General features: G+C 37.2%; 1 protein-coding gene across 4 annotated transcripts in view; it reads left to right on the top strand.

The window, feature by feature from the left end:
* LOC121315078 (peptidyl-glycine alpha-amidating monooxygenase B-like) overlaps positions 1-13,130 on the top strand; it is an 83,950-nt gene that overhangs the window by 10,422 nt on the left and 60,398 nt on the right. The window lies entirely within an intron of this gene.

Here is a 13,130-nt window from a genome sequence, read left to right as displayed (position 1 = left end):
TGGGCTCCAGCAGTGGTTTGTATGTTATTCGGCCCTCCTCAAGCGTGGCAGACAGTACTCTGTGAACTTTTTTAGACTCCCCAGGAGCGCATCCATATAATATACACTGAACTCCATGTGCAAATACTGTACAACAACTTGTTCCAAAGCAAAATCTTCTCGCAAGCATCTGGTCTGTCAAGCAGATCTGCTTTAAATGGCCAAATTGAATCAAAACATTACCGCATGCCTTCTCTTGTCTTTGGCAAGGGCTCATAGTCTTACTGCAAACCAGCCATCCAATTACCTTTTATTTAATTTCCTACAGAGATCAGTTTATCTTTTGAAAGCATTTTTTTTTTCTGAATAATTGTTTTGTCACTCATTTTGCAAAAAAAAGGTTCAGAGCCCTCCATTTGTCACACATTGATATGAGACGAATAACAGCAAGACCAAGGTTTGTGGTAATAATCAATAATAGTGTATGGAGTACTTTTAAATCATTTTAATAGCAAATTCGTGGAATACTGGATGTTTGCTTACAGTGTTTTCCTAATTTCTAGTTTGGGAAAACAAATGGATACATTATATAACACAATCATGTCAAATTCAAACTAGAAGTACTACAAATAAACTGCTGCCATATATTGTATGAGTATGGATGCCTTGAACAATGCATTCTTAATCCAGTGTACTGTAGTTGAAAGACCAAAGGGAAGCGTTTAATTTGGCAGAAACAACTTGAAGCACGACACAAACTGGAGTTAAAACATTATATTTTTTATAAACATTGCCATGGCTTGGGTGTCTGACATTTAGTTCTGAAATGCATGTGTGACTAACGTCTAGCAGGCAGTGTACTGTTCAGAACAAATTGTTCTGAGTGATAGAATGAAACCTGTCCTCATCGGACAGGAATTCATACTGCCTTTGAAACATTTCTCGAAACTTCCATGTTTCTTAATGCAAAAAACACTGTTATGGGCAGAATTAATCATTTGGTCTTAAATACAGAACTGGTACTGTATGTTGTAATGGATTGATGTAGTTGGCCAAAAGGAGGTTAATTAAGGTAAATGTTAAAGCACAGTATATTTACAGTAAGCCAAATTTTGGCTGAACAGCTTTGAGCTAAACATGACCCCTACTTTTTGATTCTTAAAAATGTTTCTCTTGTACAGTAATACTATCATTTGTGTGTGTGTGTTTTTCTGCAAGTACAGTACAGTCTAGCCTGAACTAAAATTTCACTTCTAAAAGGTACTGTATATTTAACCTTTGTGTTTGTTTTTTTGGACAGGGTTTTAAAGTGAGCCATGAGGATGATCTCTTGGAAAATGTACTGTACTTTATTCTGTACCATAAACTCAACCATGTAGTTTGTGTTCCAGCGCAGTGAAGTTAGTCATTAATATGACAATGCCAGCCGCTGTCTTGTGTTTGAGCTCTCTGTCACGTACGCCAGTGATTTCACAACTGGGGAAAGGGGAGGGAGGAGGGTTAGGAACACAATGTCACATTGCTTGAATACGTGCAGCAACTGTGTGTGGCTTTGGTCCCATGTCTGCATCACTCCCTCAAGTGGTTGTGATATGTCTAAACCATGATATGTCTAAACCACAGCTATTGTACAGATACAGTATCGGATCTACAGTGGACATTCAGAAGCTGTACTGTAGTTCCCCATTATCCAGTTATCACAGGAATGCACAGTACAGTAGTTTACCCAAAAGGATCATACGTTTCTATTGTAAGATGTATTACTGAGGGTCAGAGGTCAGTGGTCTGCAGTTCAGGTCATGCAAGGCACGCAGTACTGTATGTGTGTCTGGCGTGGGTGTGGGCTCACATATAAAGTCTAGGGTGTGTAAACTTTTGTTCGAAAGTGAAATGATCAGGCTGTATCATTTTGCTGTTTCAATATTTGTTGTTCAGTGCTGTTCTCTACAACTATAGCAGTAAATTACTTTGACTTTGCATGTCCTATAGGTACTGCTCTTCATTACCTTGAGGCACAGCTTTCTGAATTTGTCATACTGTAGTTTTTCTAAATGTATGATAATGATCTGGTGATTAGCTAATAACTTAGCTGGAAACTAAAGGCTGTTTGAGTGTATTTGATTAATGAAATGACAGGGGCAGTTCAATACGGTATTGTGTGAAATGACATTGCTGCATCAACTGTTTGAAAACAATACAAAGAAATTAGACATCAATGGTGCCTCGGTGGTAAAACATTAGAACAATGTGGTGTTACTGTGTTATTGGTCACATAACTTTACAACACAAGGGTACTGTAAGATGTGGTGTCTTGAATGATCTTAAGAATTGGTCCTACTGTCAGGGTGGGACAGTGGGTCTAGACTTTCAACTCTGGAAGACTAGATTCAAATCTGAAGTTCAGAAGGTTGTTAAATCACAATGTATGTACCATTGTACAGAAAGGCAATACTTTGCTTGCAATAAAGAGGATTTTTTTTCTCTTGTTAATATTTTTTATGTTTTTAATGTCTTGAAATCTCATTACTGTAATGCAGCCGAAATTAATTTTTTTCAGTTTTCTTAATCATTTATTCATAAAACAATGAATATATATTCCAGAAGTAAATATGTATACTGTGCAGAAGTGTTCATTACAATAAAATGTGTGTGTGTGTGTGTGTGTGTGTGTGTGTATATATATATATATATATATATATATATATATATATATATATATATATATATATATATATATAATATAAGTATAAAGATGATTACATCACAATTGCCACAAAAGTACCAATTTACAAGTAATCTCAAAGTAAAGGTAATGGGGTAGGCATTAAGTGGGGCCAATGGGGTAGGATAAGTTATCAAACAGTTTTTTTTAATATTGTAGCCACTTTTTTTTAGCACTTGCCTCTGACGATGGTTCCAGCTAGATTTGTAGACTGGGGTGTTTAAGCTTCAACCTGTGCAGCTTCCTGGCAAATTTTCTTCTTCTTATTGTGATTGGCTGCAAAGATATCAGGTCTAGCCAAAGACTGGATAACGCTTGTTGGGTTGGTTTTTCTTGTATATAGTTTCCTAGCAACTGAATACATTGTTTTCTGGGAGATGTAGTTATCAGTGGAAGTTTTAGTAGAGGCAGACGAGCTGTGCAGCAAAACTGCTTTGTGTATTTTTACACACTAAATTTAGATTTAGTGAGTATTTCAAATTTTTTATACGTAAAAATGGCAGGCACACAGTTTATCTGGACCATTCACCATACCTTTCCTGTAGAAAAGACTTAAAGCATCAGTGCTGCCAAATGCCAGTGGAGCCCACAAGAAACTGGAATGTTTTTTCACTTTCCTCTTCCATACTCACACTTGTTGATGTGAAGTTGCAGTTTATTCCATGGCATGGTAGGAGAGGGAAAAGGGTAAATACGGTGACTATTGATTTTAAAGTAATTTTAGTCATCAATACAGCGGGATATGATTTGAAGGGGCTCATAAAGAGATGTCGTCAAGGTTGCAGTTGGACTGCACGGCACAGTGCATACAGAGGTTAAATGTATTAAACTACTATAGGGAGAGGTTGTAAAAAGATGTTCAATCAAAATGGTAAAGAAAACTAAAATATCTGGATCCATCACTTGTAAAAAGTCAGCTTTATCCTGAAGTTCAGTTGGCAAATTATTGACATGTTTGAAGTTGAAGAGAGCCCCCTAGATACGTCAGTTCTGACCTTTCTAAGTGCTGCCCAGGTGCGGAAGAGGCTATCTTGTTTCCTTGCTTTGTGTCGTGGAAGTTCTGTAATTGTATAGATGAATCTGATGGATCATGGGAACTGGAATTGAAAAGAAAGTCCTTTTTTATTGCAGTGTCATTGTATAGAACAAAAGAGAAAAAAAAAACATGCTTGTAGGCTTATTGAATTGAATACTGAAATTGGTTGCTGTGGGAGGCAAGGTGTCTGGAGGTTAAATACAAACTGTTCAAATAACTTGCCTTGGAGCACTTTGTGTTTCACAATAATGGTTGCAGTATAGCCACTGAAGTTAATGAGACTTGAAAAGAGTTGGTCATTTAAATATAATTACTCTGCCATGTAAAAAGGTACAATGTTTAAAATATGAATGCTTCCTACATTACAGTACAGTACATTTATTTATTGAACATGGAACCGTTTTCCTTCTGGTATACAGCTATGGCCAAAAGTTTTGCATTGCCCTATAGAATTAACAGATTTTGCTTCATAAGGTTGAATGAAACCTGCTGAGTAATGTTACGTGAACATATTGAATTACATACCGCTTTGTAATTTTTCATGTACTTATTGAAAAAACAGACCAAAATTTCAAAATCTAACAGGAAATACCATTGTGGCTTCTAGTATACATTTTTGCGATGTCATTTTGTAATTTTATCACATGATGTTAAATAAAATATCTAAGTTATGTTCAGTGTGTGGGTGTGTGTGGTGTTGTTGGGTTTAAATTTAATTGTCTCCATCCTAAAATTCTGCAGAACTTTTGGTCATAGCTGATGTGTGTCTCTCCTTTATAATGCAGGTCTGGCAATGGAACGTGAATCAAACGATGTGATTGGTCGAACAAGGTTCCAGCTGTCTATATAATTGAATAGATACAGAGTTGGAGTTGGCGCCTTGTCACATATGTCTCGCAGCATTAAGTACCGGTAGCCATCTTGTTTACAGTTACAGATGCACAGTATAAAACAGAGTGACCAGTTACCAGAAAATAAATCCCCAAAGTAGTAAGTAGACATTTAGATGAAGAACAATAAAATGAACTGGAAGATAGCAAAATGGAAAAATATACCATAAAACAAAATAATCGCTGTTTTTCAGGACTGGCTGAAACAAAAAGCAAATGGTTTCAACTGTGCAAAATGAACATCTTTATAAAATACTAAGGTATTTATTAGAAGTGTGAGAAATGCAGACGGAGAATATAAAATTTAAAATTACATTAGTCTCTGCTAGAAAACGCCACAGTCTAAATGAAAACAAACTGGGGAATCTGTATACACACTCATACCGACTACGTCACTTCAAATAATGTATTTTTAGCGGTTTGTAAATGGTACAGAAATCAACACAGACACGTCTGCATGTTATCCACCCCACTCCGACATAGAACTTAAAAAATGATTGAAATCCAAGACAGCGTGTGGCGGAGTGTCCCGCCCCTTTGTGTTTATTAGTGTTTTATGTTGTATGTAGTGTGTTAATGTTGATGTTGATGTATAAAATTCACGGGATATAAATATGGGTTACGAGCACAAGTGTTTAAAATATATATTTGTATTTAGGCACGAGGATTGCACAGCACTTCACGTGCAGGTAAAATAATATGTGAGCACAGGGAATTGTACTTTTATTAATTCGCGTGCAGTTGTACCGAGACTCCAATTGAATGATTGAATAGCAATCGAGTCTCGTTACAGCTGCATAAAAGCTGCATGTTTTCACTCACTTGGGGTTGTGTGTTTGGTGAGTGGAGAATGGGTGGGGAGAAGGAGAAAAAACAAAGAGAAGTAAATAATTTATTTCACTCACCGTGTTTGTTTGTCTGTTCATTAACTTTTTGTTTATTGTTAGTCTGTTGTGTTTGTCTGTTTTGGCCAACGCGCCCTTTGTTTTCTGTGTTTTGTTTAAATCTTTTTGTTTGTTATTATTATTTAATAAAACTCTGGACGCCGTAGCGTCACAGGGTCACCGCCATTCCTCATTGTTTGGCGTCTGTATTTCTGGTCTGACGTCACCCCTGCAAAGCCATCCTGTTCACACAGCGTTTTGAATTTTATTTTTATTCTTTCCATCTGTTCTGCTCAGTGTCTTGCAAAAAAACCTCTGTGCTGTCTCAGCTCCGCCCCCTGGTGTATTTTCTCAATGGCTATGTACACTATATCAAAAATAAAGATTCTTAATTTTGCATGTTTAAATTAGTTTACTTAACCTAGTGTGTAGTTCAAAGTTATAAATGGGAATACTTTGTTGTCGTTAGGATATTTAATTAAAAAATAAAAAAAAAAGACCCTAAACATTTATTTATTTTCAAATCCACTGTTTGACCTGGATTATAAATGCAGTATACGTCAAATATATAGTCTTCTCAGTTGTTGGAAGCGTCCGTATATTCGACATATACAGACAACCTCTCGGGCCTTGTTGCATACATATCATTTATATACAATATCTTCACAGCTGCAGTTGACCAAGCTGGGTGTGTGCTGTCAGCTGCTACAAGTTTAGTGCATTTCAAAAATAAAAATAAAATTTTTTAGTGTGCGTCATTATTTTACCCCATATTTTCAGCTCCAAATTGGAATGTCCAATTATTATTATTTTTTCTTCTCACTACAGCAGTTCCCCACACAGCTCAGGAGATCTGAAGGTTCAGTGGGCATCGTCCGATCCCGTGACCAAGCCAGCTTTTTCTTTTACACCCAGAAACTCGAGAGCAGATGTTAGTGAGCTACTGGCCTCTGGTGGACAAAGGCCAGTACCGCAGGTGTCTGCTCTGATCTCACTGGGCACTGGGGATGTCACGGTATACCGGTTTTACCGTAAACTGCCACGGATTTGAAACTGCAACCATTTTTCTATACCGTCATTATCGAGTTCACAGAGTTTAAGGTGATATGGGTGCGTTTTATTGTTTTGTTTTTTTTCACAGTTTGTCCATCAGTGAGCCACTGTGTTCATTAGAACTAACTAATGAACACTGACATCTCAAGTTCTGAAAACTGCCATGCGTTAGATTATCCGAGTAAGCTATTAAATAAGTGACATCATAGTTAATATAAACCGCCCTACTAAACAATGATTGCTAGCAAATGTATGATTGTCAGTAAATGAAACAAATACATGCAAATATCAGCAAGAACTAGGCACTGTAACTTTTCATCACTGCCTTCCCATTAATTTACTAAAACAAATAAGTAACAGCAGCTATTATCTATCGTATCAGTCAAGGTAAACGCAGATAATCAAAAAGTCTATTCACTACTTTATAACCAAGTCTAAGATGCTACAGGCATTTGTATTATTTTTGTAATTTTATTTTAAACAGTATTGTAAAGATGTTGCCGTCTCCTCACTTTGATAGTGTTGTAGGGATTTTGGTTTTATGTATTCAATTTATTCCCATTTAAAAAAAAAATACAATTAAAAAGTCCCTTAGATGCCACTTAACTTTTGCAATGGTGTCTTACCCACCTTTCATGTTTCCTTTGTGTTCATTTCTGTTAATATGCAGTCCACAAAACACAAATTGCAGGCACCGTCTTCTCATCATTAAGTTTTGAGCTCTGCTAAGAGATCAGTGGATGGGCACTGCATGTCTTAAAACACACTCGATTGGCTATTTCTCGGTAAGAATTTGCTTCTTTTAACTCGGTTTTCAACCTTTTTTTGAAACTGTACCCCTTCTGTCAGGAGGTTTCAGCTAAAGTACCCTTTACAATTTCTGCTCAGTGAATGGTACCACAGTTGCAATAAAAGGCAGAATAATCTGGTTAACACGGTTCTTTTCTCTCCCATTTATTTAATATCTAATTTTACATAACAGTCTGGGACTGACAAATTCCTGAGACAGAAAATCAAACAGTAGGCTTCATTCTGAGAACTTGGATGCAAAGAATTAAAAGGTAGTGTTTAGGAATCTTTCGCTTTCTATTGGGAAAAGTCATTATTAAAAATACAACATAGTCTGCACTGTAAATGTTTATCAAATTAATATTTACTTCCCACCTCAGTATAATTGTGTGCCGTTTAAAATGTACAGTATCGAAAACATTAACCTCAAGATAAAACTATGATTAATTACTAACGAAAAATGATCCAAAGAGACTCTAACTTTGTCGCTTTGCAGTTTCTGACTTTTGTGTGTTCCTTTGTTTTTCTAAAAAAATGTAGAACACTCTGCTTCACTGATATGACAACTTGAAAACAACAAAGATCATGAGCAGCACAGACCGCTCTGGTTCACCTATATATCAGAGCGGAAATCCACGCAATCGAAACTGTGCATATGTACAGCTGGAAAATGTGGACGTGGTAGATTGTGTGTATGTGTCGTCCCCCCCCCCCCCCCCCCCCCCCCCATTAGCCATTCGCTTTGAGCTGCTAAACAAAGATTAAATAATTATACAAGGTGGTCTAGAGAATATGTAATACCGTTCAAAATATTTAAGGTCATTATTTTCTCTTTCATTTTTATTTGTGCATATTTGTCCTGCGTACCCCCTAAAAACCCCTGTCTTAACTAACTGTCCAAACTGATAAAATGAAGAGGATGTTCTGTTGCAGTGGTTACATCATTACCCCCTATCGTTACAGACTGAGCCCAAAAAATTTTGATATGTGGGTGTTGCTCCACAGTAATTTGAAATAAAAAAGCAGCATTATTTTGCTGAGCCTGTGTGATCTGGAGTGAACACTGCTTCCGGTTAGGTAGTGCCTGACAGAACTGTAGTACCAGTGTATTGTATTTGTTTTAAACTTTAAATTAAAGTTATTTTTCTTGTTAAAAAATTACTTGATTTGAGTGTATTTCTTTAAAATAGCCATTTAAAAACAGATTACAAAAAATGACATAATACCACAGAACGACGATAACAGTGGTGTATTTTCTGACGGTTATCATACCGTCAAAATTTGATACCTTGACATCCCCACTGGGCACCTGGCTAGTTTGCTGTAGCACGATGCGATGAAGCTGTCCTTGCCAGTTTGCCTCCCTAACCCACGGGAGTGCCAGAGACAATGCCATGCAGCCTTCAGAATCCCCATTGAAGACTGGTGACTCTACACAGCCAGCATGCGAACATGCACTGTATGACTCGCTCTGCACACCACGTGGCTTTGCTTTTACCAAATGAGCCACTCGGGGAACCCCAGTTTACTGCATTTTGATGGGTCTTAATGCTGTATTTCCCAAACACCCTAAACGGTAGCTGTAAACCTTGCTATTAGCAGAGAGATACTGTGCAGTGTTATCCTAGGTCCACAGTTGCTACTGGAGAGTAGAAATTAATGACTTTTTCACAATTTAACTGCAATGCGATCCCTTTGAGGGACAAATGCTGCCACACCCGTCCAGTCACTTTACTGAAAAATAGAGATCTAGTGATTTCAGACACTACAGCCTATGCTGAGAAAAGTGTTCCCAATTGACCTCCATCCATACTTTATATACTCTACACTACTCCATATGTCATAAGTTGTACAACTACAAATATAGTACTGTATTTAATATTTTTTTTTATTGTAAGGGTCAATATTCTGTTTTTATGGTATGAAATAAACACAAAAAGATAATATAGAAGCTGTACCAAAGGATGCTTTGTTACTCAGTCAGTGTGTTAAATTGGTTTCCGGCCATTATAGCAACAGAGTAGAATCAGCAGGGGACTTGGATTAAAACCATACAGATGCAATAGTTGGTTGTACAGTAATGATTTTAGTTGCCACAGCTTTCATCTAGTGTAAGAGGGGCATTTGGCAGCACAGTCTTAGAAGCTTGCTGACTCAAATTAAATGTTTATGGAATATTTTATAGTGAGCAGATATTGCATTGACCTCCAGATATAAGTTTGACTTGAAATAAATGGTAGGCACATCATTAGTGAAATCACACATAAAGAATAGTATAATGAGGTTCAGGAGAATGTACATTTCAGCTCATTAAAATAAACCCCTGTATTGAAAGGCCCATCATATGAGTGCATTTCTTTTCAGCTAGTACAGCGTTTTCCACTTTATAACAACTTATTTTCCACACACTGTACACAGACATCACAGCGGTGCCTTCGGTTTCCTTCTGTTGTAGTGCCACTGGGGATGCTTTGTTTTTGTTCACAAAAGCACCAGTCAAGTTTAAACTTTGCAGAATTTTAGTACAAATGATTCAAAGACCAGTATGTTAAATCCCTCTAGGATTCTTAGATTTTCTCCTAATAATAATAACATATAAATTGGAAAGATGGCATTCAATTCCTTAGGCTCTGCTGTTGAGGCTTTGCTCTGATGAACAGAGTAACTAATTAATAACCATCAGCTCTCCAAAACCAAGATACTATTTATAAAGTGAAAAAGGGGCAACATCCAGTATTATTGTTTTGACCTGATTTAATGTTTCGTTAGGATAGAAAGAGTTGCAGAGAAAAAGCTATTTTAATTGCTGCAAGATACTCGTGGACCTTGTGTGAACTGAAATATATTTTAATGATCTATCATTTGTCATGGCTTAGCAGGCTAATTGTTGCATGTACTGTGGAATTTTCCCTGGAGGAGTTGGCTTTTTTTTTTGTTAATAAAAGGAAATTGGGGAGAGGAGGTGGGGGAGGGGGTCCTTTTTAATTAACCTTTTATCTGATTGGTACAGACTGATATTCATTCTGAATTAGCTTTTTTTCAGTCAGCAGGTTTACATACATTTTTAAATTCTGATAAATATTACTTATGTAGAATATTAAATACATATTCGACCGAATGTTCTGCATACAGTGTGATTTGCCATATTGCAAATGAGTAGGACGCATTTGTTAGACCCTTTTGAAGGAAAAAACATAATGGTGAAACTCTCCATGAAGACGGTGTGACAGATATAGGTATAAATTCAGTGTTCATGTGTGCCAATTAGTCATACTCAGTATTCAGTGTACCACAGTTGCATGTACAGTAGAGTAAACGGACATTTCTGGGAATGGCATTCCACATTTTCATGTGCAGCAATGCTAGGACGAGCGTGAACTTTTCATGTTCGGATATTCGTTCATTTGCAAAAGGTTACCAAAGCCATTATATGCAACACTGCATTAAAGTTGACAAGTATTCGAGAAGAAAGGCCTTACTTTTCACTTGTAATGTAAAACAGAGTGCAATAATAATAATCTTTATTATTATATAGCGCCTTTCAGAGTGCACCACCATCACAAAGCACTTGCAAGATACAAGACTATGGTGTGTGCACTATGCATCTGCTGCAGAGTCACTTACAGCAACGTTTCACCCCAAAGACAGAGCACTAGGAGGTTAAGTGACTTGCTCAGGGTCACAGAATGATTTGGTGGCTGAGCTGGGATTTGAACTATGGACCTCCTGGTTACAAGGCTGTTTCTTTAACCACTGGACCACACAGTCTCTACAAATGACAGGTAGGATAACAACTTATGTGCCTAATATGAAACATATTTTATGTATTGTGTTCAGATTTCAGTTTTACAGGTTTGTGTGTACCAGTTTACATGTGTTTACACAATAGTGTTCAATGGAACTGCTACTGTGACACAGCTCCTGGATGCAGGCACAGTCAGCTGGCAAACGCATACGCTCCTCCATAGAGAAGTAGGGTTATATTTTCTTTTTATGTAGTATTAGAAACAATTATTTTGGTTTTATAGTTTTGTGTGTACATATACCCGTTTGACCTGCGTGGCAATTCTGACAGTGTGCTACATCACATTCTCACGACAATGGAGAAAGAATTTGGAGAGGCTAAACTGCATGGGAGGTAAATAATTAATCAATTAACAGTTTAATGTCTATTAATATGTTATTTTATTCTTTCTGCTTGTGTCTAATTATATAATACATTGGTATGATTGATACAATAGCACTGTATTAAGCTGCTTTGGCTTGGTTTACATGCATGTGAAAATTGACTCTACAGTCATAACTGTGTGACATTGTCACGCGAATACATCGTGAAACAGCAAAAGGACATCCTTTTGGAAGCACGACGTTAACGGCAGGGCCAATCGCTTTTTCACGTTAAAAATAGCTGTAAAAACCCATGTAAACCGGAGCAGGAAAAGATCCCATTCTGACTTAATCTCACGTAATATTCAACAGAAAGGCCGTACAAAACACACACACACACACGCACACACACACACACACACAAAATGTACATTTATGAACTACTTTAACACTAGTATCCCTGCAGCTCCACCAAAACTCAAACGGGATAGCAGATACTGTAAACTCTTACAGTAATATGTCATAAAGCTATGCTTTTTGTAAGACTGGAATAATATTGGCCTATTAAAAAATAATGAGAGTTGAGAGCTAATATTTTGGGACTCTTCCTAAAACACTCCCAGGTACATTCATAAAGAATGTCATCAAAGTAATCTGAGATGGTGAGGTAGGGAACATTAGTCCTTTTGATGTGGAATGACTTTTTCACTTCCTCTGAGAACTGAGTTTGTGCAGTAAGTCCTAATTGAAGGAAGTATCTTTCAAACCAATAAGCAAGTGTTGGCCAAGTCAGAAGGAAAATGAGATGAATAAATGAGTTGCATCTATTAAATTACTGTAATATGAAGCTAAAGTTGCAGGCCAATAATATTCCTGCATTATCCATCCTGAAGCTTACCATATCTGTGCACAAGTGTCTATCCATGCCAATGCTGTGCTTGACTTTGATAAATAAATAAGTTTAAACACACAAACAGAAATCAACACTTTTAACTTTGGACTTGTATGAATGCCAGGGAGAGTTAGGTCTGTTGCATGAACAAGGTTACAGTCTTTAGAAGAATGTATTGAATGTTGCTCCTGATTCATTGACTGGTTTGCTGTGCTGTAGAAATGTGTTTTAATGTAACCTAATCCTAGCAAAAGGAAGTACTGGGCTGCACTGCTGTAAAAAGGAACTCTTCATGCTTCAACTGCAAGCCAGAAATAATGTTATGTTCTTTCATTCAAAGTACCAGACTTGTTGATTTAAAGTATACAGTAAGGGTGTGGGTGCGTGCATTTGCTGCTGAGTGACAGACAGGAGATTGAGAATGAAGTTGACTATGACACGCCCAGCATGTGGTTTTGGCAGCTTCTTTTGGTTCCGATCCCGGTTCGCCATCAAGGCGATCGTAGGATTTCAGACACAAAACCCACTCTTCGTGTGGAATCATCCTGCCCTGCCACAAGGGGCGAGTTGTCCTGCCAGTTTTGTGGTTTGGGTAGATTGCGGTGCTGATACAGTTCCTGTTATTCTACACCACAGTTAGCATGATTATGGTATACAACGGTTAACACTATCTCGGTTTTGTTCCTACTGTATGAACCAAGTGAAGGAAAAGACCATTTTCATATGAACATGTTATTTTTATTGCACAAATTGTTGTCTTGATACTACTACGATTTCA

Source organism: Polyodon spathula, chromosome 1, assembly GCF_017654505.1.
Source record: "Polyodon spathula isolate WHYD16114869_AA chromosome 1, ASM1765450v1, whole genome shotgun sequence".
Classification (NCBI taxonomy): Eukaryota; Metazoa; Chordata; class Actinopteri; order Acipenseriformes; family Polyodontidae; genus Polyodon; species Polyodon spathula.
The sequence above is the reverse complement of the archived record's forward strand: the minus strand, read 5'-3'. Positions and strand labels throughout refer to the sequence as shown.